Source organism: Fukomys damarensis, unplaced genomic scaffold, assembly GCF_012274545.1.
Source record: "Fukomys damarensis isolate Sample0158 unplaced genomic scaffold, DMR_v1.0_HiC HiC_scaffold_25, whole genome shotgun sequence".
Classification (NCBI taxonomy): Eukaryota; Metazoa; Chordata; class Mammalia; order Rodentia; family Bathyergidae; genus Fukomys; species Fukomys damarensis.
Genome location: NW_022900937.1, coordinates 24,411,197 through 24,438,117, shown reverse-complemented (window position 1 = coordinate 24,438,117; position 26,921 = coordinate 24,411,197). Strand labels below are relative to the sequence as shown.

Here is a 26,921-nt window from a genome sequence, read left to right as displayed (position 1 = left end):
GCAAACCCTCCCCAAGCCAGCTCCCACCCTGGGGGGCAGCTTGGAAGTGATGATCTGGGCGAAGCTCTGAATGACATGGAGAAACAAGACCTATAAACAAATACACACTTTCAGCTTAATTAAAGTGGATTAAAGTGAATTTGCTTAAATAAAAAAATGAGATATGCCCTGTGGATTTCAGAAACAGGGTAGGAGTCCCTGAATCCAGAGGCCTGGCCAGGGTGGACACTGCCCAACTCCCCACCTGGTGTCCTCAGGAGGAGGTGGTGCCAGACAATGTCACCTTCTGTACACCAACAGGCATGTTACTGGGGAGATGGTAGGCACTCACTTCGAAGGGTGGAAACAAAGCCCAGAGGGTGTGATAAAGGGCCCAAGGTCACACAGTATGCCTGTGGCAGTGCCAGTGGGAAGCTGCTGGCCCTATCTGCCAGCCTAGGGCATTTCACTCACCGAAATGGTTCAGGGTACCAGCAGCCCTTCCCTCCAGGGCCCTGGCCTGAGCCCCTTCCCCCGGTACCTCCTATCTGCAGGGAACTCACTGGGTGACAATCTGGCTCCACTGAGTCCTGGCACCAAGAAGGGGAGCGAAGTGGCCTGGGGGCTGGGGACAGGAGCCACAAAGGGAAAGGACCCGAAATCAACAAGCATTTCAGAATTCTAAGCAGTTTTTAGAGGAAAACGAGGAACAGGTTCAGCTGTTGCAATTTGCTCCAGGGGAAAATTATGTTCCCGTGCTCTATTATACAGAACAGAAGGAACATTTGGTGGGTTGAATACTTGTTAATTTATTTCTGTTTGTTAATGGGCTCGCCACGCGCGCATGCTCAAGCATGCACACGCACACACACACACACACACACACACACAGACATACGCACGCACACACACATGTGCACACACACAAGCACCCAGCATCAGCAGGAAGCTCCCCAGTCCCTACATCTTCCTGCCACCTTGCCACTGAGTTCCACTTGGTTTCTTGGTTTCTGCTCTCCATACCAGGGATCTAGAAAGCCATAGGCAGTTTAAGGACTAAGATGAGTCCCTCACTTTCCTCATCTAAACAATGGGCCGAAAAGCCAGGCCTGGTGGTGCACTCCTATAATGCCAGCACTCAGGAGGCTGAGCCAGGAGGTTTGCTGCAAGTTCAAGGCTAGCCTGGACTATGTAGCAAGACCCTAAGGAAAAAACGGGGGCTCACGATGAAAGCAACTCAACATGTTAGGGCAAAGCCTTTGGCCTTGGAAAATGGTGGCCAGACACACAGTGGGTCTGCAATTCTGACTGTGGGACAAGGTTCACTCATATGGTCCAGCCCAGGATCCCCTGCCTCGACTGCCCCCAGGTCTCCACAGCCACCTCCAACATCTGGCCTGCTCCTCCAAGGCTGCCCTGGTCACAACCCACCGCTCCCCTCTCCTGGGACCTACACCTGTGTCTCTGCCACTGCCTCAATCCAATCTGAAAGACAGAGCAGACCCTCCCCTCTCAGCACCCTCGACATCTCCTGTGCCTCTCTCAGCTTCAGTTTCCCCCTCTGTACAACAGTGACAATTCCAGGGTTCCCTTCCTAGGGCAAATGAGGACACTGAGGGAGAGGAAGAAACAGACCCCACTTCGGGAGAGGAAGGCGCTGGGGACGAGGAGGGGTGGGCCTCACAGTCGGAGGGTAGAGAAGCTGGACTTTAGCTCTCCCTCGACTTCCCCTTGTTCAGGGAGACCGAGGGTGACACAGAGACACATGGTACCACATCTGAGGCCCTGGGTGCTGGGGGAAGGGACCTGTGCCCAGGCCACCGCTACCTTAAAGTCAGCCAGGCCTGTGTGACTTGCAAGCCAGACACCCCGGCAGGAGGAGGAAGCAGAATGAACAGCCCTATCTGATCCTTAGCTTCCTCAAACGCATTGATGTGGCAGTGGGAACTGACTTTGCCTCCCAGGTCTCCCCGGTTCTGCACAAAGACATGTTTGAAGCCCAGAGAGGATGCTGCTGCCACACCTGGGGCTAGAGCACTGGGGAGGAGGCAGGTGCCCAAGCCCTGACAGGTAAACTGAGGCATGCTGAGAGCCTCCCTTGGCTGGTCCAAGGCAGGAAAATGGACAAGAGAGGAAGAGGGACCCACAGGGCAGAGCAAGGGGAGCTACCATCTGACAGACCCAGCCCCTGCCCAACCGAAGGCACAAAGCAGGATGAAGAAGGCTCTGTGGGCTCCAAGGTCAGACTCAGGGTCCACCCCAGCCCATCCGGAGCAGATGGGCCGCTGTTACAGGAGGTCAGGAGCCCAGAGGTGAGAGACTGCCTAGCAGAGGCCCGTGCCACGCCCACAGTGTTTCCCCTCGCCCTGCCCAGCAGGAATGATTCCTCTTGTAGCACACAATCTGTCACAATATCCACTGCACACTCCCAGCCAGGCACCTACCCATACATCCTGGATTAATTCCATAAGTCACTCCATCCACTTAGGGCCTACCTGAGTGTGACTCCTCCTTTATTAGGGAAATCTTTCACTGTTTGGAGGAGCACAGAAATTTCCATTTGGGGCAGGGACTTTAAAGCCTCCCCAGCAGCTCAAGCACAAGGACACTTGTGACTAGGAAGGTCCCTAGGCCCCAGAGTCAGCCAGATGTGGTGGGGACAGCTAGACTCCAAGGTGTGGGTGGCCAGAGCAAAGGTCTCTTTGGCCAGTGCCCAGGGCCTCAGCCCAGTGCTGTGTGGCTGAGGCAACACTTAGCCTTTCTGAGCAAGGCAAAGCCAGGGAGACTGTGCACTGAGGTGTTGCTCTCCTGGCCCCCAAGAAGTCTAGGATCCTCCCCTCCAAACACCAGAGCCCTGGGTATTAGAAAGGTGAAGCCTGGAGTTCATCTCTGACCGTGAGCCAGGACAGGTCCCGACCTGGTCACCAGCTCTTCAGACGAGCTGAATGCTGCCCTCTGTCAGGCTGTGTGCAAACCCAGCAGGGCTGGCACACATGGGGTGACCATAGCCTGGAGGCCCAGACCACTGCAGCCTCCCCACCTCTCCCTCTCTTACCCTCCAGCAGCCTTTGTCTGCCTGAAAGCTGCCCCCTATTCTGGGCAGAACCCCCAGGGCTGACCCCACAGGTCTTTGAACCTCTTCCACACTTTCACAAGAGCTTCACACTGCTGAGCCAAGCCTAGAGTCTGGGAGCCCTGTCTCCAACCCTCCAGGGAACCCCCACTTCCCCAAGGCCCAGCTTCTGTCTGCTGGCCCCGTCCCATGTCACAGAACAGCTGTCCTACCCTGGGCCCTCACCTCTGCAGGGCTAGGACCTTTCCGCCCCACCAGGTCTCTGGCCACCTGCTGCTCTGGCCCAGACTTGGCTCACACTGTTCCCAAACAAGGGTCCCAGCCCCTCCCCCAGCCAGCATCTCCAGATCCCCCAGAACCCCAAGGACCAGACCCCCGGGAGCCCTCAGTGACTTCAGCCCTCATCTCTTCCCTCTCCTGGGGCTCACAACACCTCTCCTTGGTCCAACTTCATGCTGCTACCAGAGGCAGGGACTGAGTCACCTGCTCACTCTGGTGGCCAGATATAGCCCATGGGAACGAGGTGGGACAGGCTCATTAAATGACTCCAGGAGGGAACAGAAGCCAAGGATGGAGGGGAACATCCCACTGAGGTAAGCAGCATTGCACCCACTGCTGAAGTGGGGAAACTGTGGCTGGGAGATGTCAATCACTACCAGACCAAGGAGCGGGGCTGGATGGGAGGCAGCCTCCTCCTCAGTTCCCACTGGGATGCCATCCGGCAGGTCCATGAATGCCATCCAGAATGGCCCTCAGACCCCTCGGTGAGGTCATCAGTACCACTCTGGAGGAGACAAGGCAGAGAGACTGGGCTCCTTGCTAATAGTGAGTAACAGGGCTGGGACTAGAATGAAAAGTCTCAGCTCCCTGGCTGACTCAGAGTAGCGGGTCAGAGTTCCCAGCGTGTAGGCAGCCCTGCCCTGTCTCCAACTCATGCTTGCTCCCCACCCCCACCACAAGCCCTGGACTCAGGGGCACTGCATGGCTGGCTGACCTTTCTCAGGCTGGGCTCTTGAAGTCCCGTATGTTTGCAGACAGCCTGGGCAGAGAGGCTCTAAAAAGTAAGCTCGAGAACGTAGGACAGAAGGGAGGAGGAAAGCACTGCAGATGTGGGCTGCAGACACTGCCACCCTCTACCCACCTGGGCAGAGGTGCCACCATCTCCTTGAATAACCTCAGGTGCTGCCAGGGCCAAAAATAAAGTCTTGGGCTGCCCCCTCAATGGAGGGTAAGGCAATGTCTCCTCTGGTTCCTCACCAGGGATACGGGGGAAAAAGCCACTTTTGGCAATAACTCCTTTATGCTGAGGATCACCCTACATCAAGAAGTCCCCACATCCTTATCTGTGAATGGGGTGGTCAGGGCCACCTCCCAGCCAGAGTGAAGACAGCCCCATGGGGCCTGGCACCTTCCAGCTGCCTGGCACACACAGTATGGTGTGAGGCCCTGCCTCCCTAGGACATTCTCCAGCTCCCCAGTTCTGGGATACCCCTAAATCCCCAGCTCCAGGATACCCTCAGGTCTCCAACTCCAAGCCAGACAGATCTAAGAATCTACCTGGAAGCCAGGTGGGCAGCACTGGGTGGGGGTGCCAGGCAGAAAAGTCAGCGGGCAACCTCAACTGCAACAACACCACTCCTAGACATCACCAGGACAGCTGGGTTAGGCAGCAGGCATGGCACAGGCATCAGGGAGCTGGGGTCTCAGGAGCCAAGAGCACATAGCACCCCCTGCCAGGCTGGTTACTCCCGAGCAGTCATGGCCATGATCACTGCCTCATGCCACATCATCACCCAGGCCTGAGAGGAAGGAACACCAAGGATGCCCCCAGGGCAGACCTAAAACCACCGAGTTCAGCCAGGGTGTCAGGAGCTGGCCCGGCCAAAGGGACTCCACACAGTGTTAAGGGACAAAACCCAGAGGCAAGCAGGGACAAGTAACATCCAGGGCAGCGCAGGTGGGCAAGGCACAGGGTCCTGGTGGATGCCATAAGCATGAGTGGGTATTCAGGCTGGGGGTGTGCTCGGGGTTCACAGATGGAGCTGGGGACAGTCCTCCCTGCCCCCTTTCCCACCCCCAAGCCACATTCCCCATGGCAGAGCAGGAAAAGGCAACCTCAACAGCAACAACACCACTCCTAGACATCACCAGGACAGCTGGGTTAGGCAGCAGGCATCAGGGAGCTGGGGTCTCAGGAGCCAAGAGCACATAGCACCCCCTGCCAGGCTGGTTACTCCCGAGCAGTCATGGCCATGATCACTGCCTCATGCCACATCATCACCCAGGCCTGAGAGGAAGGAACCTGCCCCCAGCTTCCAAGGATGCCCCCACAGGGCAGACCTAAATCCACCGAGTTCAGCCAGGGTGTCAGGAGCTGGCCCGGCCAAAGGGACTTCACACAGTGTTAAGGGACAAAACCCAGAGGCAAGCAGGGACAAGTAACATCCAGGGCAGCGCAGGTGGGCAAGGCACAGGGTCCTGGTGGATGCCATAAGCATGAGTGGGTATTCAGGCTGGGGGTGTGCTCGGGGTTCACAGATGGAGCTGGGGACAGTCCTCCCTGCCCCCTTTCCCACCCCCAAGCCACATTCCCCATGGCAGAGCAGGAAAGCCAGCCTGCACGCCCTAGCAGCCCCTCCTGGCACAGCCAGGCCCACTCCAAGCCCAGGCGGCCTCTCATTACCCAGAAGAGCCTCTCAACTGCAAAGCCTCGAGCGCCACACCAACGCCAGGCCTCTAATTGGGAAGTTGTTAACTTCTCCTGGAAGAATGTTAATTTGGCTTCCCTTTCATCGCTCTGCCTCTGCCCGAAGCTCTGGGCTAACAAAACTCAGTGCCAGGTGCCAAGCACTCTCCTTCCTCAACGCCCCTTCCTCACAAGCAGAGGCAGGACAGGCAGAGCAGGACAGTCCGCCACCTGCACCTGCCCCAGGCTGCCAGCACAGCACGGCCATCCCCCAGAGATTGAGCCTGGCCTCCTCTTCTCTCCTCTCTCCAGGAGCACAGTCCCACGGAAACCAAGAGAGACAAATGGCTAAAAGATTAAAATAGTGATAGCCCACCCTGCACTGCCTTGCCACCAGCTGCTGGGCTCCCAGAGGAGCCCCTGACCCACTCAGAGCATTCTGCCATACTCCCTGCAGCTCAGCACCAAATTGCATTTATTGAGCACTTACTATGCGTCAGGCACCACTCCAAGCACTTTATACGCTTCAACCTACTCAGTCCATACCAGGAAGATGCCATTATTATTCCCATTTGTGGGTGAAGAGATGGAGGCCCAGTGCACTCAGATAAATCACCTCAGTTACTCCACCATCAAGTGGCAGAGCTGGGTCTGGAACCTGCAGTCAGGCACTTACACCTGCCTGCCTCCCCCACAGCCTGGGAGCTCCTCAAGGGCCCGGGCCATCACCTGGTCCAAGTGGAGCCATACTGAACAGAGTGAATAAATGCAAGATAAACAAAGACAAGCATCGACCAGTCGCTCTCTCCGTGAACCTAACCACAGATGTGCAGTAAATACAGAAAGGCAAGATAATCTCTCAGTCATGGCCAGGTAGGCAGACGTCCAGGGATGACAGCAACTGCCCCAGGACACCAGGGAGGGGACTCAGAGCCTAAAAATTCTTCCTCCCAGCCTGACCACGTTCCTTCCTTTCACCCAATGAACAGGGACCAGACTGGGTACAGCACTGTGCACCTGAGCAATGACTCTGGGGTCACTATGCTGGGAGGCCTGGCAGTCTGAGAAGAAGAAACAGACACGGCCATGGGTGACCTCAGTGCACAGGGCTCAGTGGAGCTTCCCAAAGGAAACAGACAGCCTGCCCCCCACTGCCCTGCCTGGCCTCCAGGGTCCCCAATGCAGTCACTCAGCTCTTCCTGAGCAGCTGTGCAGATTCCAGGACCAGTCTAGACCTGGCCCCTCCCCACAGGGACACCCAGAGAGCAGGGGCCCGTGCAAACCCCTGATTCCACAAGTGGGTAGAGCCTTCGAACCCACCCCTCCCTCCACACATGGGAGAACTGGACAGGCAGGGACAACAGGGGAAACCCAGGCTTGCCCCAGGAGTCTGAGGCACTCAGAGGCCCCCATGGCTGTCCAGCCCCTTCTGGGGTGTCACAACCCAGACACAGCCCCACAGCCCTGCTCCACAGTATTGCAGCCTCAGCCTGTCCCACTCACCACAACCCTCACACCCCACTCCAGTCCCCCAGAGCTACTGACACTGACAAAACACACCCAGAGAGAATGGGCTCAACACATCTCAGCACATCCGGGCTGGAACATTACGTTGCCGTTAAAAGTCACACTGCAGAAGTATATTTAAGGAGGGAAAATGATCTAGATGTAGAATTAAGTGCAAAAGGCAGGTTAGAAAACAGTTAAGTACAGCTTGATCCCAATTATGTCATAAATACATATTTTATAAAAGTCTGACAAACAAAACACCCGAGTGCTTGCATTTTTCTATACAGAATACCCATTAGTTTTTATAACCAGAAAAATAAAATGTTTAAAGAGGACCCTCAGGCTTCAAGGCTCAGCTGGGGTCCAGCCCTCCAATGAATCCCCTGCAGCTGCTGACCCAGGTGTCCCCTACCTAGCCTGTTCCCCCACCCAGCTCATCACTGGTCCTCCAGTCCCTGGCTGCCACACCTGCAGGTGATACTGTCTGCTGGGGCCAGGGTGAAGCCCAGCCCACAACACCCCTCACCCACCGCCTGCTGAAGCCTTGATAGCCTCTCTCCCTCCAGCAGCAATTACAGGTTGAACCAGAGGGGCTAATTAGCAGCTCATTCCACGGGGCCAGCTCATTAGCAGGGATATTTTGATTGAGATAAGCGGGCTTCAGAGCACGGCCCAGTGCCCGGGAAGGAGATCCAGGCACCCTTCCTCCACGCCCACCTACTTCCCCATGAGAGGGCAGGGCTGGCTGGGCCTCGGCCTCGCACAGCTGTCACCCATCCTGCAGGAAGAGGGACCCCAGGCTGTCCACCTGGATGAGGAATGAGGATGACACGCAGGCCAGCTGCCACTGCAGACCCTCCCCATTCTCTCTGCAACCCTCACCTGTCAAGAACAGAGACAGAGGAGGTGTGGTAGTGCACACGTATAATCCCAACACTTGGGAAGCTGAGGCACAAGGACTACCATGAGTTTGTGGCCAGCCTGGGCTGTGTAGTGAGTTCAAGGCCAGCCTGGAATACATACCAAGATCCCCAGATGCCCTCCCACAGGACACAGAGTGGGAAGGTCCACCACCTCCCATATTCCAGGAGGTTTGCTCCTCATGATGCAGACCACATGGCCATCTGCTCTTCATACAAAGCCAAGGTCACCAAGGTCACAGACACACTACTGGGTCTGGGCTCCACCTGCCTGGGGGGGGGTGTCTGGGTTATACGCTGACTCTGCCTGGGATGCAGCCCACCGAATTCCCCACGTCGCAGTCAAGTGACAGTTTCTTGGAACTCAACTGTCCCAGACCACATGCTCTGGCTCCCTTCTGACCTGGAATCAAGCACACACTTGGTCAACAGTGTGACAGGACCAAGGGCAGTACCTTTCCACCTAAGACCTCCCTGCTGCACGATCCTATTAGTGGCCTGTCCGTTAAATCGGGTGTTGGCAGAAGCACCCCAGGCTCTGAGCTGGTAAGCATTGGCAGAGGGTATGACACCCCCCCATCAGACCTGCAGACCTTGGAGAAGGAGATGGGCGACTCAGAAGAGGTCTCGTGCCCCAGGGCTCACACCGCCTCCACCCTGCCCAGTGGCCCAGTGGGGCTCTTACCTCCAGCTAGGGGTTGATTGGGTGCAGCTGGCCAGGGTCGCCTTAGGGCCTGGGGGTGCAGGAAGCTGTAGGTAGAGAGAGGAGGCAGCTGTCAGCCATCATAGGCAGCAGGGGCCACACACAGATCTAATCTTACTTTCACATAATAAAGAGGACCAGGACATGCTGTGTACACGCATCAACTTCCCATGGTAAGTGTGTGTATTGTGCACTGCAAACATGTACTAATAAAACTAAAATAAAAAGATGAATACTATGCATCCACACACGTCACCTCCTCTCCAGGACACACTCATTCTTTCCTGCATGCTCAGTTTACTCTCACCAGCTAGGCACACAGGGCATCTGGCATCAGGGTGATAGGGCCCTGAGGCCTTAGGGATCTTATCTCTGAGCTCCTCCCCAGCCACTCCTGCTTCACTCCCTCTTCAAATACTCTCCAGGGGCCACCCAGACCAGTGCAAGGGGAGAACACTGGGCGTCCAGGCTCCCGTTCAGCCCCCATCTCACAGGCATAGGAATCACCCCATCTGGAAGGCCAGGGTACAGGGGCGGTCCCCAGCTCTCCACTTCCTGGCCATGTGGCCCTGGGCAAAGCCTCCCCTTCCACCTCTCAGATAAAAATCCCACACCCCTTTCAGAGCTGTCACCAAGGAGTTCCCGTCAGACCTGTGTTTCTCAAAGTCTGTGACACACACCTGCAGGGTGCACAAGGGGACTTAAGTGGTACACAGACAAATGTTTTTCATTTTCGTAGGCATGTGTTTATTTTTCTGTTTTAGAAGAAAACGCGACCGGCACATCTCAGGCATGATTTCATGGATATGTGGCTCAGGGAGCACCATGGTAATCCACCTTCAAATGCTAGTCAGTGCCAAGGCAAGGATTAAGGAAACACAAGCACAGATGGCACCCAGAGACAGTGCCACTCCGAGGGTGAAAGCATCAAACCCAGGGCTCCAGGCAGCGTGCAGGAGGCTGAGCCATGCCCTCCTCACCCTCAGTTCCCCATGCAGCACAGGGACTCATGGGGCCTCCTGCTGCAATGGGTGGGAAGGGTGGGTGGGCAGGGCTCCCAGAGTCAATGTGCCACCAGGTCTAAGGTGCTAATGAATTTGCAGCCACGTGGCAAGAGTGAGGGATGGGGGCAGGGACTTCCTGCTTCAGAGGCACAGACCTTGGAGCAAGGAGAAGGCAGGGAAACAAGCACAGCACAGAACTTGATAACACAGCCACAAATCAGTAGCAACAGGTAAGAGAGGTCTGCCTGTCCCTGGTTCTCCAGCCCCAAATGACACCCCTGTGCCAGCCAGCCCTGGGCAGTGCCTACCAATGGCTGCTCATCCTAGAAGACAGGCTGGGGCATAGTGACGCCAGTCTGGCACAGAAGGGTAGCCAGAGCCTGGATAGTTCCTCAGGCCAGGTCCAGCCAGGCACAGTGTCCTCAGTGGCTGTCCAAGCTGGCTCCCTCCCATGGATTGGCACAAGCCAGTCAGTCATGGGCCAACATGGGTAGCCCTGTCCCTGGCAGGCCTCCAGACCACCTGGCTGGCAGCCCTGCGCCCAGCTCCACCTGAGCTGGCAAGGCAGGCCATCCCCACAGCTCTCGCCAGGTCTGGCTGCCATGTTCCCAACACTGAATGGGCTTCCTGCTCCCTCCCCCAAGCTTCCTGGAAGCTCCTACTCTCCCATGGCATCACAAGAAGTTGCTATGGAAATAGGACCATGGCAGAGAAAATGATGATTTTGGGCAGGCATGGCGGGATCCAGGCACTGTCCTGGACACAGGCCTGCCCATGTACTGAGACCCAGGGATATGGGAATTCTGTCCACAGGCCTCACAGCCAAGGGAGTAGAGGTAGCCCACTTACCTCCAGCTCCTTATACCCTTGGCAGAGCCTGGAAGCTCGAAAACCTCACACCCATGTGCTCAGCAGAATGAACACATATGAGACAACGTGAGATGTGGGAGGGACTGGAGGACCTTGGCATGGTGCATGCAGAACTGGGGGATCAAGCTACACCCAGGAGACACTCTGATCAAAGAGAATGTCACTTCGGGAGGTGCAGTTCTTGGAAGCCCTAAACAGTCACAAAGCCTCAGAGGACTATGCACATTAGACAGATGGGGACCAGATCCATGTACAATGAGGTCAGTCCAGAGTCAGCTGAAAAGCCAAGCCCAGGACAAGGTCTCCTTATCCCCAGACCTGAGCCCTTGGATCAGCATCCCTGGCTTGGCATTCATGCATCTACTCATTCATACATCTACTCATTCATTCACCCACTAACTTTTGTCCAGTGCCTCCTGAGTGCTTGGAGGCTGAGACGACAGAGAATTGAAGGACAGAGAGGAGATGCCTTATCATGGTTGGAAGAGTGCCCAGGACAGATGTTCAGAGATCCAGGAGCTAAAGGGCTCTTGAGGGTTTAGGTCATGTACATCTGAGACCTCTGGATCCCCTGCCTGACTTCCCAATGCTCCCTGGACCCAGGACCCCTATGCCCACCCAAGATCCAACTCCAGGTGGCTATGGGGGTCCCCATATGCACTTCACTATGGTGTAGACATTGCCCTTCCTCAAGGCCAGGTGCTAAGGCAAGGTCCCCAGGAGGAGGGGGATGGGTGGGATGCCCTTAGGTCACTGCCGTGGGCCATTAAGGAGACCGTGGAACCCCAATGTTATCTTCTCATGTGTCCTAGGTATAAAGACAGGTGTCCCATGTTCCCACAACATCCTACATCACCACTACAGGCCCAAAGCAACTGGGCCAATCAATCATAGGCTGGAACCTCCTCCAAAACAGTCAAAATAAACCTTTCCTCAGAGAGTCAATTGCCTAGGGTTTTTATTCTAGTGATGGGAAGCTGGCAAACGTGCCCTACAGTCGCCAGCATCCAGGGCCACCAGGAAAGTGCCTGCTACAGAGTGGCACAGAGGTTGGCCCCTGGCTTCCCGGCCCTGCCAGGCTCAGCATGGCCCCACAACATCCCTTTGTTCCTCCCTCACCCTCTTCCCTGGGCATCTCCCATCTGACAGGCATCGTGTTGAGCCCATAGTGGGCAGAGAACAAGACAGACCCACTGGTTGCCAACCTGACGGAACCTAAATCCCCATCTCTGTCAGCAGCATGCCCACTGTGTGTGGGTGTGCAGGTGTGCATGTGTGTGTGTATACATGTGTGTGTGTATACATGTGTGCGTGCCCTGGGGACCCCACACTGACAGAGCAAGGAGGAACCCGCAGAGGCCCTGGCCAGAACACCCACCAGCTCAGTAGCACCCCTGGCAGCCAGCACTGCCCCCCACAATCTTCCTCACACAGGGGAAACCAAGACCCAGGAGGGGGCCAGGTGGAGTCCCGGGCATGGGGGTGGCAGGAGGGGAGACTGGCTGGGAAAGAAAGGCCTGGGCTGGGATATGTGGAAGGAGAGAACTCCTAGTGCAGAGGGAGCTTCCCGGATAGGAACACAGCCTGGGCCTGCCCTACCGGCCCACACACTGACTGCGCAAGGTAGAGGGTGAAAGGGACATGTTCTCCTACAGCTGCCATCCTGTCCCCACCCACCAAAGGCCACCCCTCCACCCAACACTTCTAGTTACCGCTGCCTGACAGGAAACCCACTGGTGACCAGAAAACAACAGACAGAAAGGGGGTGCAGAGCACACAAGAGACAGAGGTCCATAGAATGAGCAGCACAACCCCAAAGCTGCTGGATGGAGGGAGAGGCAGAGGAGGCCGGACAGATGGGGTCCCTCCCCCAGAGCCATCTGCAGCTGCAGAGAGGGCAGACACGCAGCTGGGAAGGAGTCTGTGAACCAGGGCTTTGTGGAGGTTTTTCAGTAATAAAACTCTTATTTGAAATGAAATCTTACGTGGTGGGGAAAGCCTTTCTATGCTAGACATTAAATCCAGACGCTATAAAGAGAAAATTTGACAAATCTGACTACATAAACATGTAAAACATCTGTACAGCAAAAGATACCATAAACAAAGTTAAAATGCAAGTGAGACAGTGGAAGAAAATATCACTAATATGCAAAGAGCCCCTACAAATCAATAAGAAAAAAGACAAAAGAGAAAATTTGGCAGTGAATTAGAAATCCACAGAGGAAGAACTAAATTGGCCAATAAACGTATGAAAAGATGTTCTATCTCACCAGCAATCAGGCAAATGCAAATGGAAACGACACAATACCATTTTTTGCCCATCAGATTGGGAAAAATTAAAATGATTTATAACAAGCAGTGCTGGCAAGGAGTGGGGAAATGAGCACTCACGGAGTACTGGAGGGAGGGGAACTGGTGCCGCCGCTGGAAGGGTGATTTGGCAACACTGATTTACGTTTTAAGCCTGCACACCCCACAACCAAGCCACCCCACCACGAGAAGCCTCTGCTACAAAAGCAATGGCACAAGCACTCACATAGAAATGGCCCAGAATACTCACACACATTTCGGGTGAGAGCACAGAGAAAACAGTGTTATCAATAAGGGAATACTGAAATGAAATACAGCACATGCACACTGGAATCGCTGCAGCCAGCCCACAAAACACAGCCCGTCCACACGTAACACAGGGGAAACCAGGCTGCAAGACAGTACTCTGGCGGGAGTCGATGCTTATAAATAATGATCTGTCACTACGTGGCCCACCAGACTGGTGACCACCTCCACAGGGCGGGACAGGGTGGGGCCAGGGGGCTTTCCTGGCTTCCATTTGCCTCAAATGCATTGTTGGATTTTTCTTTTGTAATCAGAAAAACAAAATCAATAAAGAGTGAATGGATTTTTTTAACCCTGCCCAGAACCTAATATAAAATGCAGATCTCAGCAGCACAGCCTTGGCTGGAAGGGGACCAGGGTGGGACCTCAGCTGGGGAAGGCAGGCCCTGTGCTAGGCTCCTCTAAACCAAGGCCAGGAGGGGCAAGCGGGTGCCCCAGGCTCACAGCCTTCCAGGCTGGCTGCAGGGGATGCCCAGGCCTCTGGCTCCTAAGCATAACTCTGGCCCCCCAGGACTAGGACATCACAGCCTTGAGGAGCTCTGGGCTGAAGCTGAGGGGAGCCCTGCGGCCAGGGAATACAGAGGGGACCTATGTAAAAACTGGGGTGGGGGATGAGGGGCCCGTGCTGATCAGGAGTGGGAGGGAAAGGAAGGTAGAGATGCTGGGTGTGTTCCCCTCTCTACATACAGAGGAAGAGCCCCATTCAGTAGAGAGGATGGGTGTGTGTAGGCGCGCAGTGCTCGCAGTCAGCGAGGACACAAGCGGTCTGCGGGGCGAGCTTTCTCAGTCCAAGACTGCAGCAGAAAGGTGTGTGTGGAGGGAGGAGGCCCATGGCCTGGGCATATGTCCATGCATGCATGTCTGTGTCCGGATGTGCAGGCAGCCTGCAGGCTCACCAAGAAGATGGGAGCAGGGGTGAAGGCTAGAGTCCAAGGGTGCAGATCCCCCAGAGTCCAAGCCAGTGGGAAATGCCTCTCCCTATTGAGAGTCTATCAACAAAACCAGAGGGCACTTCCCATAGAGAGTAGGGCTCCCCCTGGTCCCAGAGGTCCACTCCCTTAAGCATTTGTTCACAGGGCTCATGTCCCAGCCAGCTCCCTTGAGGAGGCAGGCTGAGGTCACCAGAGGCAAAGACGTGGGAACCAGCCAGATCCTCCCGGAAGGTGGTGAGTGACTCTACCAGGTCCAACCACCCAGTTTGCAAGGGTCCATGTTCCAACTGCGGCAGACAGGAAATTCCCCAGAATGGGATCCAGCCACACAAGAGGCCTGCCCCATGCCCTCGGGGCTCCATGTCCCCTGCACATCAGGAGGGGCTTCTGGGAGACAACAGCTAATACAGGCCCTCTGTCCTCAGGCCCCAAGCACAACCCCTCCTTGAGTCTCAGGAGCAGAGGCAGTCCGAGCTGTCCCATTGGATAGGACATTTGCTCACTGTCATGGAGGCGACTTGGATAGGACAGAGGTCAAAGATATGTGGCAGCTCAGTCTCACTTGGACCTTTGGGCCTCAGTTTCCCATCTAATGCCTGGAGGTCACTCAGGGTTTATGTGGGTTATGACTGGTACATGGTCCTGGTCTGGGCCACACACTTGGCAGTGGCCTGAGCTCTCCCTCAGCTTTCTGCTCCCTCAGCTGGGGAAGGGCCCTGGCTGCCCTCAGTGTACTACAGTGCCAGTGGGGCACACGGAGCCCAGGTCCCTCCTGGATGCTGTATCACCAGCTCCCATGCTATAGGGACCCCAGGAAAAAAGACTAAGGCCACAGGAGCCAGCACACAGATGGGAATGCTAGGCAGGGCCAGGCCAAGACTACATGGGCTTAGTGGGCCCCAACTCCCTTGACTTGGCCTGGGTCACACCAGAGGTTGATGGCAACCAGACAAGGGTCCAGGCTGCCTACCCTGGCTGACCATTCCTGTCAGCCCCTCCTACTCCTGCCAGAAACAGGCAGCTGCTCCAGGCTCCAGTAGATGATGAAAACAGAGGCCTGCAGGGCTGCTGGATCCAGCCACCCCGAGCCTCAGTTTCCTCCTCTCTAAAACAGTGGCAAAAGCCAGGCAAGGTGATACACACCTGTAATCCCAGCACTTCTGAGGCTGAGGCAGGAGGATTGCTTTGAGCTTGAGGCCATCCTGGGCTACATAGTGAGATCAAGGCCAGCCAAACTAACAAAAACAGAGGCACAGAGGCACAGAACTACCTTCCTCTCCTGTTGTGAAGACTAATAGGACCTGCGTGTGTAGTCTTAGGGCAGAAAACGTCTTTGCAATCCCCACCTTTGGGCCTCAGTTTCTCCATCACTAGGCAAGAGGGTTGCCCCACAGCCTCTGGTGCTTTAGGGGAAATCTGCCCAGGTGTCTACCCCACCCAGCTGGGCCTGCCCATGGGGGCTCCCGGAAGCAGGCAGAGGAGACCTGTGCTGCGGTACAGGGCACCATTGACTCAGTAAAGCTGGGGCAGGGGTGCCCACACAGGGCTCCCAAGCCTGAGGGGTCTGTGCCTGCCTGTCCTTGTCTTGTCACACTGTACCTGGTCCACTCACCACCTGCCTGACCCTAGAGGCTCTGGCAGCCACACAAAGCTTGAGAGTGAGAAGCCTGGGGTACGCCTGGCAATGATCCAGAGGGCTTCCTGGAGGGGACTGGACACCCAGTGGGGTCTAGGCTCTTGGGGGGCCCCTGGAGGTGTTCCATGTGCCTCCTGTCCCCACGCAAGGAGGCCTGACGCCCCAGCTATGCCACCTGCAGAGAGTTTGACTGGGGGCCTCCACTGTGTACCTCCAGCCCAGAGAAATAAGTCCTGGCTGCTGATGGCCAGCGGCCGTGGGGCTTCATTGCAAACAGCTTTGCTGCACAAACGCCGTCTGGCCTGGGAAGGCTCCCCGGCAGATTAAGGGCAGTGAGGCCCCAGACTCATTCATATTCCAGTCCAGCCACTGGCTTCAATATGGCTGAGAGGCGTGAGGGCAGAGGCGGCCCTCTGAGAACGCCCAACGATGATTCCTCTCCGATTCCAATTTATTTTCTATCATTAATGCTTTTGAAAAGCCCCGCATGCTCCACAAACAGGGAAGGAGCACAGGGCTTGGGAGGGGAAGAACGGAGAGGGCTGGAGCTGGAGGGGGCTTGCAGCAGAGGCAGGACTGGCTGCAGGCTAGGGACCTGAGATCTGGGTTCAAATCCTGCCCCAGTTCTATCCATCTACAGGACCCTGGGATATTCAAGACCTGTATCTTCCAGGAGGCACTGGTACCTGTTCTGCAGGCTCTGCCCACCAGAAGGTACTGCTTCTAGGGCAGAACTAAGGGAGGTGTGTTGGTTTGGTTTGATTTGGTTTTTCTGAGACAGGGTCTCACTATGTAGTACAGGCTGGCCTTGAACTCAGAGCAATCTTCCTGCCTCAGCCTCCCAAGTGCTGGGACTGCAGGTGTTTACCATCACACCAGACTGAGTGGGCTTTATAAATTAATTGTCAGGGTCTGAAAATCTTGAAGGACGGAGGAGAAATAAGCCTGACCATGACAACAGAGTCCTCAGAGTAGGAGACCTGCCTTCCCTGCCACACAGGGACTCCACCCAGGGCCCAAGGAAGACCTTATGTGTGCCCAGTCCCCACACACAGTCCAAGGAGGCAGGTGACTTCCCCACAGGTTCACCTCCAGCCAACCCAGAATTGACATCTCTCCTCCCTTGCTGCAGAGCCAGAGGGATCTTCCCAACGCCCTCCTGCTGAGAACCCTCCATGACTCCCTACTACCCTAGCAAGGCTAAGGCCAATCAGCCACACAAACTCCCCCTGCAGCTCCAGCAGCCTGAGCTCCAGCCAGACCTTGCCCTCAGAGCACACCCTTCCTTGCTACTTCTGTCTGGATTCTCTCCCACTCAGCCCCAGTTGGCCTGTTAAGACTCTTGCCCCTCCCCAAGACACACCAACAATTTCCAGTCTGTGCAGCCCACCTGACTCCCTGCTCCAACCTCACATGGGCCCAGGGTAATCCAGCAACGCAGGGCACTCAGCCTCTGCTCCATGAGCTCTCCTGGGAGAAGGATTTGTCCACTCATCCTGTGCAGACTCAGGACTGGCAAGATGCATGGCTCACAGCAAGGCAACTGTCCCGGCCACCACTCTGCACCAGGCACCTGCCATGAGTCACCTCTATGGGGATACAGCAGCCAGTAGGGGGAATGGGTCCTGGCGCTCACGTGGCTGCCAGGGGATGAGCTCAGGCAACGTCCATGCAATGGGGTAGTGGACCTGTGACCACTGTGTAACGGGGAAACTGAGGCCCAGAGGGCAAAATGCCCCTGCCTACATCTCCTGGACTCCGCTTCTTCCCCAGGACCATAGGCCCACAAGGGGGGATCTCAAAATGAGAGGTTAGAGTCAGAAAGAAAAAAAGAAGGGTGGATTCTCCCCACTTCCTCCATAATGTAAAGAAATTGCTTTTGCCAACTATCACAGCTTAAAAGCAATTAGAGTTTTTGGAGGGGACTCTGGGCACAAGCAGAAGCGACAAAGCGAGCGCCCGGCACGGAATTTTTCCAGCATTCGTTTGTATCAACCAAAAAAAAAAAAGGCGTTAAAAGCAGCAATTTTCAGCAGTGGAGATGGTGGAGATAAAATATTTACAGCTACAGAGGGAGGGGCTGAGAGGGCCAGGGACCCCTGCTCCCCACTCCCACCCCAAATTCCAGGAGGCAAAGACAAGGGTGCAGGAAACAGGAAGCCACCCCCTCGGCCTGCACCAAAGGAGACTTGGGCCCAAAAAGAGGGAGCCCACAGACATGGCTGTTCCCACTCCTTGGCCGCCACCCCAGCCCAGCCCTAAAAATCCAGCCCTAGGAACCTCAGGCCTGGTCTCCACTACTGCCTGTCAGGACCCAGGAACCCCCTGGACAGCCCAGCCCCTCTCCAGCCTCCACTGCAGATGCCCCCAACATGGCACACAGCCAGCCCAGCTCACCCTGCACGGGCACAGGAGGAAAGTGCAGCCCTTCTGAGGATGCCGACATCACACTGCTCCAGATCCCAGCCAGGGCCATGCACAGATGGGTCCTCCCTCAAATGGACCTCTCTCCAACCCAGCATATCCTCCTCCTCCTGCACCCCTCCTCCACCTTCCAAGCCACAACACAGAACCCAATGTGTGGCACACACACAGCATCCTATACAGGTGGGCATCCCCAGGAGCACACCAGCAACTCCGCTCTACCTCAGGCTGTGTGATCTCTGAAAACCAGGGTCTCTCAGATCCCCAGTTTCCTCCTGCAGCAGTATACAAACTACAGATTTGTTTTAGGGTGAGAGGAGGTGATGGACAGGGCTTCTGCTTAGTAGGTGTTGAATAAACACTCATCCGGGGTCAGGCTCGACTCTCCACTGTTCACCAGGCCTCTCCCATACATCACAGAGGCCTCTGCACCACCACGCTGCCATGAGCCAACACTCACACAGAGGGCACAGTTGGAGCCAAGGGTGTGGGAGGCTCTGGCGGGCTCCAAATACATGGGAGGCCTGGTGCCAAGTGCAGCATCCTCTTATTCCGCCTGGCTTAGGAAGGATTCCTCCTAGATGCATATTAAGCCTCAGCCTGAGCCTGCAGAGCCCGCTGGGCAAGGGGGAGGTGGTAAATGGAGGTGCAGCCTCCCCTTAGCCTGTGACCTGAAGCTCCACTCGAGGTCACCCTCCTTACCTCAGGGGACAAAGGCAAACACCAAGACCCAGGTGGCAGCAGTCAGCAAGAAAGCTGAGACCTTGAAGAAACCAGGCTTCTAAGGCAGCAAGATCCAGGAAACTGGGCCAGGGATTTAGCTCAGTAGCACCATGCCTGCCTGGCAAGTACAAGGTTATAAGTTTGATCCCTGGTTCCAGGGAAACAAAAAAAAAAAAAAAGGAAGCCACAGCCCTAACCTCAAATTCCAGCCTCACCAATGACCTCTCCAAGCTTTGGTTCCTCCATCTATGAAATGGAATAAAAGCACTTTGCGAGGCTGAGGCAGGAGGATGGCCAAAAGTTTGAGGCCAGCCAGGGCTACACAGTGAGTTCAAGGACAGCTAAACTACATACAACTTTATCTCAGAAAAAAACAAAAATAAGAAGAGAAGAAATGGAACCAATGGTGTCCAACTTCAGGGCAGCTATGCACACAAGTAAGGCTCCCCTGGGGCCCAGCATCCTGCCAGGGTAGTGTCCCACGGTGTGTCCCATCCCTGGACTGTAGGTATGGTGCTCTCTCCCCTCCCACACAGCACTGGGAGAACAGAGGAGGACTTGGCAGGGTTTGGGACAAGGACCTGTGTCTTTCCCTGCGACCCTTTTCAGCCAGCAGCCAGCCAAGACCTACCCTCCACACCTCCTTTCTCCAGCATCCAAACAGCCACCCAGGTGAGGGTGACCAGGCCAGAGGAGCCCTCCTGGGCGCTGCTCCAGGTCAGTCATTTCCCTCTGCATCCCCACCACAGGGCACTCACAGCACTGCAGGGCCACAGACAGACCAGGGATCAAAGGTGTTCAGATGTCTCTGTCCTCTGCTTCCTCTCTGTCACCTTTCTCCCATCCCCTTCCCTGCCACCCAGCCTAGCACTAGTCAAGGTCTCCTTATTTTAAGGGCAGGAAAGGGGGCAGGAGGCCACATTCAAGACATCCACAGAGGCACCCCCTTGACCTGCATACCCATACTCCCTGCTGGTGAGTCCCTAGGCTGAGGCACACAGAGGGCAGAGGGGAGGGGGCAGCACTCAGGGAAACTGGAGGCCCCTAGCATGACTGAAGGCTAGGAGGATGGAGAAGGCTCCTCAGCATGGCTGGCGCACAGAGCCTTCCCAGCTCTGCCCCTGCCCGAGGACCACCCAGCCCTGCTGCCTGTCTCCATTCTGTCTTTAGCCCATACTCAGCCCCGAGTCCCCACCATGCGCACCCAGTGCCCAGAGGCGCCCCCACCAGCTGTCCACACTCAGATCCCACCCCCTTCTGCCAGGCCAACCCCATATGCTGCCTTCCCATCACCCCAAAGGTGGCTGGTGCAGGTGGCCTTGCTCCTGTGCTGACCACTGAGGCTCCCTTGGACCTGCATGGCCAAACCTGATAAAGAGTCCCCTAAATTAAACAATAAACAAGTTGTGGATTTTCCTGGCACTGCAGCTGCTGATTAATCCCCACAGCAAACAAAAGGAAGAGAGATAATTAACCCAAGAAGGGTCATTTCCTGTTTCCAGGCGGAAGAGCCAACAGAGCCAGCCTGGAGGGGGTCCGCTTACCTGCACCTGTTCAGCTCCACGGCACCTCGGCCTCCCCATTCCTTCCTGAGCCACCAGACCTGCCCTCCAGGTCCCTCCACCTCCAGGTCCCCAGCCCCTTCTCTGCTATGTGACTGTGGAGTCTAGACAGACATATTTCCTCTTATGTTTAAGGATGGGTATTGAACTACTTAGGGATGAAATATCATGATGCCCATGGTGTAGTTTAAAATATTTCAGGTAAAAAAAAAAGAAAGCCTAATGTGACCAAATGTCAATGGTTGTTAAACCTAGGTGAGTGTGCCTGGGGTTGCCAGGACTATTCTCTCTACCTTTCTGTATATCTGCTGAGTCTTCGGCCATATCACCCTAAGCACACCCGAGCTTATCTATATATGTGCCGATGTTCCTAACAGAAAGTAAAAAACAAGAACAAGAAAAGCACACGGACCATGTGACAGCGCCCACAATGTCCTGTGCTCCTAGCATGGCTGAAAGGCAACTGGGTCTCCTAAGTAGGTTAAACATCCCCCCTGCCATTGCCTTTATGTAGTTTCCCAAGAAATAGTTTTTGCACAAATTCCACTGAGCCCCAGCTCCACATTTAGGTTTAGTGCATGCAGAAGACAGACCCAGTGCCTTACAGAGATAGCTGTTACTGTGACCACTGCCCTCCTGCCCACCAGTCTCCCATCCTGGGCTGAGCATCACGATGCTGGCTCTGTCCTCACATGGCCACCACCCTCTTGGAACCTCAAAATGCACCACTCAAGACAAGCTAAGCATAGCTGACAACGAGTCAGTTACAGCCTGGCCATTTCACTCAAAGGCAAAGTGTTACCCACAAAGTGGCTGAAATTCCCACTTAACAGTTGGGCCAGGAGAGACTGGAAGAGAAACAAAGAAGGTAGAGGAGCTGAGCGTGGTGGCACACACCTGTAATCTCTGTGAGTTCAAGGCCAGCCTGGACTAGGTAGTGAGACTTTGTCTCCAAAAATAGCAAATAAAATAAAGTTGAGAATAGGGCAAGGTGGGACTGAGCAAAAACTGTCTACCTCAATTCCCTGTCCATCCCAACTCCTTATCTCACTCCTGGTGGTGCAGGCCAGAGGTGGGTGGGGGACTGCACCTCTTTTTGTTTTTCAGCTCCTGCTTAGCAACCTCCCTGGCTAGGGATAAACAGCCAAGATTTCAATCTCCCAGCCCAGCCAACTGACCCACACAAATGCCGGCCAGGCCTGCCTCCACAGGTCGATGGGAGAAGAGTTATCAGTTCCCTAAATAATCAATTGCTAATTGCTGAATGCCATGCAATTCATTGGGGAGAGTTATGTGTGGCCAGTGATGGGCAGCCCCACCCCAGCCTGGGGGGAGCCTCTGGGGGCAAGAAGGGCCGGGTTTGCGGTGAGTGTCTCAGCAGGAAGGATGCCCATAACCCAGGAGCCACAGACAGCATCCTGGTCCTCACACACACCCAAGGGCCCAGGAGACCACTCAGCAAGGAAGTGGCAGTGGCCACAGAGGCCCCAGGGAGTATACCACATGCCCCACCAGCTGATCGGGCCCCTGTGCACACCAGACACCCAAGACGGGTAAGTCCAAGCTGTGCCACCAAGGCAAATCCAAGCCACAAAGACAAATGGCACCCAGGCCTCACACAATGAGGTGCCCAGCAAATGGGCAAGTGTTTCCCAAACTCAAAGTGGATACACCACTGAGGCGGAGGAAGACAGCAGCTTCCAGCAAGCGTGACCAGGAGTGGATTTTATAACTGTAGCATTTGGGCTGCTCAGAAAGTAGGAGGATCTGCTTGGGTAGAGGTGGGGGCAGGACTCAAAGCCAGAGGAGACAGCACAAGTCACATCAGGGAGGCGGGAAAGCCACCCTCTGTGGGAAGGGCAGGTGGATACAATCTGGCTCCCAAGAATACAGAGGACAAGGGGCTAAAGCAGAAGGGTGAGGTGACAAGGGTGCTGGGGAGTCCAGCTGGTGGCCCCCAGGGATCAGAGCTGCCAGTGTATGCCAGGAAGAACATCCAGTCACCAGGCTGCAACCCCAGGGGCCAAGGCTGAGTTTACTCATCCTGTCCCTGAAGAAGCCAGCACAGCCAGGCCCAGAGAAACCACCCAACAGGAGAATCACAGAAGAATCACAAGATGGTAAAACAATAGGGCAGGGACTGCCACAGTCACCGTGTACCCACCAAGCTACAAAAACACACATTTATACTGGAGCCTCAAACATGGCCTTGTGGGCAGGGTGGGAGAGCGATCTCTGCAATTTACAAAGGGGAAACTAAGGCTCAGAGAGAGACAGTGATTTCCTCGAGGTCACATGGCTACTCAGGAAGGAGCCCAGGATCCACACACCATGCCAAGGTGGCTGAGCCTGGGCCTCACTCCTCTGGCCTGTCCCCACACTGGGCAGACAGAATGCAGCCAGTGCTGCGCCTCAAGCTTCCCTCATGCCAGCTATGGGGCTGGTCCCGGTGATTGCTGGAACAAAAGACAAAGCCACTTTACGTCCCCACCCAGACATCTGAGAAGCCAGATAGGAACAGAAACATTGGGCCAGGAGATCCACAGACAGGGTCCAGTCACCTCACGGTGTCCCGCAGAATCACCTCCTCAATTCATCTGAGAAGTGGGGCATTGCTCGGCCCACATCACAGAGCTGCCATGAAGGCCAAACAAGACAGGCATACACACAGGGGGATTAGCGAGCATGTCTGTCCCGGAAAATGATAACAGCAAGGCTCCTCCTGACTTCAGCCTGGACACTGAGCCCAGCATGGCTCTCTCCTCCCTCTCCCTGTAGAACAAAGCACAAGCTAATAATGCCCAAGACTGCATGGTGCATGAGATTATTGCTAAGCCTGCTGCTGGCATTTCCACTAGGTTAGCAGCATTCTCACTATATCGACGGGGTCAGGGAGGCTCAGGACTGGAGTACCTTGCCCAAGAGTCTGACCCAGAATCAAACCCAGCCCCCTCTAGCATCCAGCACAGGCCCACTGATCCCTGTCCCAGGCCATCTGAGGATCCCATGCCTACACGTAGGCTCCATGGAGGCCTGAGACCCAGGCCGTGGAGACACTGTGCCACCAGTAGGGCCATCAGAGCCAGGTGGGACGTGCAAAAAGGGGGCGGCTGGTACAGCTGGCCTGGAGCTAATTGGATCAGTCCTGGGCATGGAGCCGCCTGTCCAGCTGCCCTGGCAGATGGGTGCAAGAACTGGGCCACTTGCCAAGGCCCAACCTCTGAGTTCAAATCAACCTGGACAATAAGGGTCTATTCTGGCCTTCTCCCACCCTAACCCTGGGGACTAGCAGTTCCCACATAGATTAAGAAGGCCATGGTGGCAGCCTCTGTCCCTCTTCCAGCAGCCCACCCACCCCTGATATGGCCATATGGCTCCTATGCTCCCCAACAGCTGGACGGTCAAAGCCACTGCCCGAGGACATCCTCAGCAGGGGCCTGGAGGACCTGGACCCCACACAGGATACCCAGCCAGCCATGAACACCAGGCTTAAGTGCCCAAGCCCTAGCTTGCCATGTGACCTTGTTACAGTCACCACCCTTCTCTGGACCTCAAGCTCCTCTGTTAATTAACCCTGCTGCCCCTCTCATCCCTTTCCCTCTGCACCCCACTTCTGAGGTCACAAAAGTCCACACAACTCCACTCAAGTCCCCCAGGGAGACAAGCATAGATGTCCACTTTACAGACATGGTAATGCAAGCAACACAGGCTGGAGCTGCACCTGTGACTCCAGGACACTTTCCACCTCTACCTGCATGCCCAGGCAGTGGCCCAGGTGATGCTTGTCCCTCCTGATACCCTTGACACCAACCAGGGTGCCCACATCACTCTGGGGAGCCCACTGCCACCTCTGCTTCCCACCACAAACCCAACCCAGAATCCCAACCCTGCAACCCTAACCCAGAACCCTGATGTAGAACTCCAACCCTGAAATTCTAAATACAGAATTGGCCTACACTCCTCAGACCTTCTTCTGTCTTGTGCCACCTGCTCAGTGCCCTCTGTGCCCTGCATGAGTCACTCTATGGCAAGTACTCTCCTCCAGTTCCAGCGTACCCCACCTCCAGGCCCTTGTCAGTGCTGGGTCACCCACCTAGGAGCCCTCACCCTCATTCTCCGTTCAGTCACCGACTCCACAAAGATTTGCTGTGCATCCACCACATGCCAAGAGCAACACAGCAAGCCCAAGCCTTCCAGCCTGGTGCATCAGAACTGATCCCTGTGCCCTCCATGTGCCTCTGCAGTCCCCAACCCACTCAGCTCACACCCCAGGCTGGTTCCCTTTCACAGCCCATCCAGGGAAGGGCTTGGCATGCAAACCAGCAGATGCCCCCAAATGTGCAGGGAGCCCCAAGTGCAGAACGCCAGGCAGCGGGGAGCAAGGGCCAAGAGTTGATGGCTTCTAGAGGTATCCAAAAGCTGGTGGAAGAGGCTCAGATTGGCCAAAATGGCCCAGACACTCTAAGTAGTCATGAGTGGTCAGGGAAAACTTTCCCCACTCAAGTCACCCAAGGTCCAGCCTACCCAACAATTTCCTATCACTGAATTTGTTAGACTGCAGTAATTTGATCATTTAAACACAAGATGGCAGGGCCAGGGCCCGTCTGGGGAGGGAACCCAAGGGTACTGTTCTTGCCCATCAGGAGTCTGGGATGGGGAATGACTGCCCCTAAATAGGGCAGTTAGGACCTGGCTGGGTTTCTCACTCCTAGCAGCAGACCAGGACCCAAAGAGGTGTCCTCTCACCCCATCTCTTGGGCTCAGGGCCCCACATGGAGAGCTCACCCAGCTGGAGTGAGTAGCAACTGGGAACAAGTAGGCCCAGGTAGCAAGAGTTGAGCAGAACCCATGCATGTGACTATGTTCCACCCACAGGGGCAAGGCATTCCCACACCCAGGGCAGGGAACAAGTAGGCCCAGGTAGCAAGAGTTGAGCAGAACCCATGCATGTGACTATGTTCCACCCACTGGTGACACCCAGCAGACAATAGTCCAGAGCCTAGGGAGCCATGGGGAAAAGGGAGTGGAGCTAACAGAAAGAAGAAATCTTCAGCTAAGAAAGACTACATCATTGAGAGTCTCAGGAAGCCAGCCAAAGCCAGCAGGAATGGAGGAAAAGAGGCCAAGGACCCAGGAGAGCAGTGTCAGCAGGAGGCCCAGGGAGCCAGGAAGCATTGGCAGCCCAGCCCCACCCCAATGGGATGGTCACAGGCCCATCAGGGCCGACAGCTCTGGCCTATGTGCTGGCCTCTGGAGCCACCACGGCCCCCTCTCCTGCCCCAGTGTACATTCAGATCTCACAGAGAACCCAGTTCTCTAAGGGTGAGCTCCACAGTCCATGGAGCCATCAGAAGGACAATCCCAGGAGCTGGCTTCAGGGGAAACCTGATCCCCAGGGTGACCCCAACATGGCAGAGCTGTGCTGAGCATTTCAGGACCCACGGACCAAGTCAGGGGGACATGCCTGGGACTGGGACTGGCTGCCACAGGATTATACCCTGATGCCAGGGATGTTGGCCTCTATCCCCAGGGAGGCTGAAGCTGGAAGGATCCCTGCTCAGTCAGAAGCAGAGGAGGCAGGACATCCCCTGAACACAAGGAGGATTTGAAAAGGGGGAGGCCTGCAAGGGCCTGATGTCTGATACTTCCTTGGGTCTCTCAGTCTCGGGGACACAAGTGTCTTTGCCTCCCAGTGGCACCAGGCTGGCCCACATCTCCCCATGCTATCTTCTGCACCGGCTGCCGGCAGCTGGAGCTGCAGGAAGCTCCAAGAAGCAGAGGGTGGGCGGATGGAGACTCACAAGGGAGGGGACACAGCCACACAAGCTCAGCACACAGAGGGTGGCAGGCAAAGGCATGGCTCTGAGCAGGGATGTAGACACAGGCCACAGGCCGGGAGACCCACTCTGGGCTCCTAGGCGTCCGGGTCCGTGGGGCTCATCTTGAAGCAGCTCCCTCTTCCAGCAGCCAGCTCCACGGAGTACGAGGCACGAGGACTCACAAGCGTCCCGCGTACCTCCCACTGCCCATCTGCACCCGCGTGCCCCAGCATGGCTGCCCCGAGCCTGTCGCCCTGTGGTCCCGGAGTTACAGGCGTCTAGCGCCTGAGCGGCTCCCTCGCTGTGCCCGGGGGCTGGCTGCGCGTCCCGGACAGCGGGAGGCACGCGGATGAAGAGTAGGGCGCAAACCTCGGCCCTGAAAGGCCCGGCCAGCGCCCCGCGCCGCTCAACATCGCATCCCTTGCTCTAGAAAGACAGATCCAGCACACCCCGAAAGCGCCTCCC

General features: G+C 55.8%; 1 long non-coding RNA gene across 1 annotated transcript in view; it reads right to left on the bottom strand.

The window, feature by feature from the left end:
- Positions 1-26,911, bottom strand: part of LOC117283342 — a 79,080-nt gene extending 52,169 nt beyond the window's left edge. Inside the window, exons 1-2 of the long non-coding RNA XR_004514302.1 lie at positions 26,543-26,911; positions 8,853-8,917 (exon numbers count right to left, since the gene is read on the bottom strand). This is a non-coding gene — a long non-coding RNA (uncharacterized LOC117283342). The remainder of the gene's footprint in view (positions 1-8,852; positions 8,918-26,542) is intronic.
- Positions 26,912-26,921: the final 10 nt, after the last annotated feature.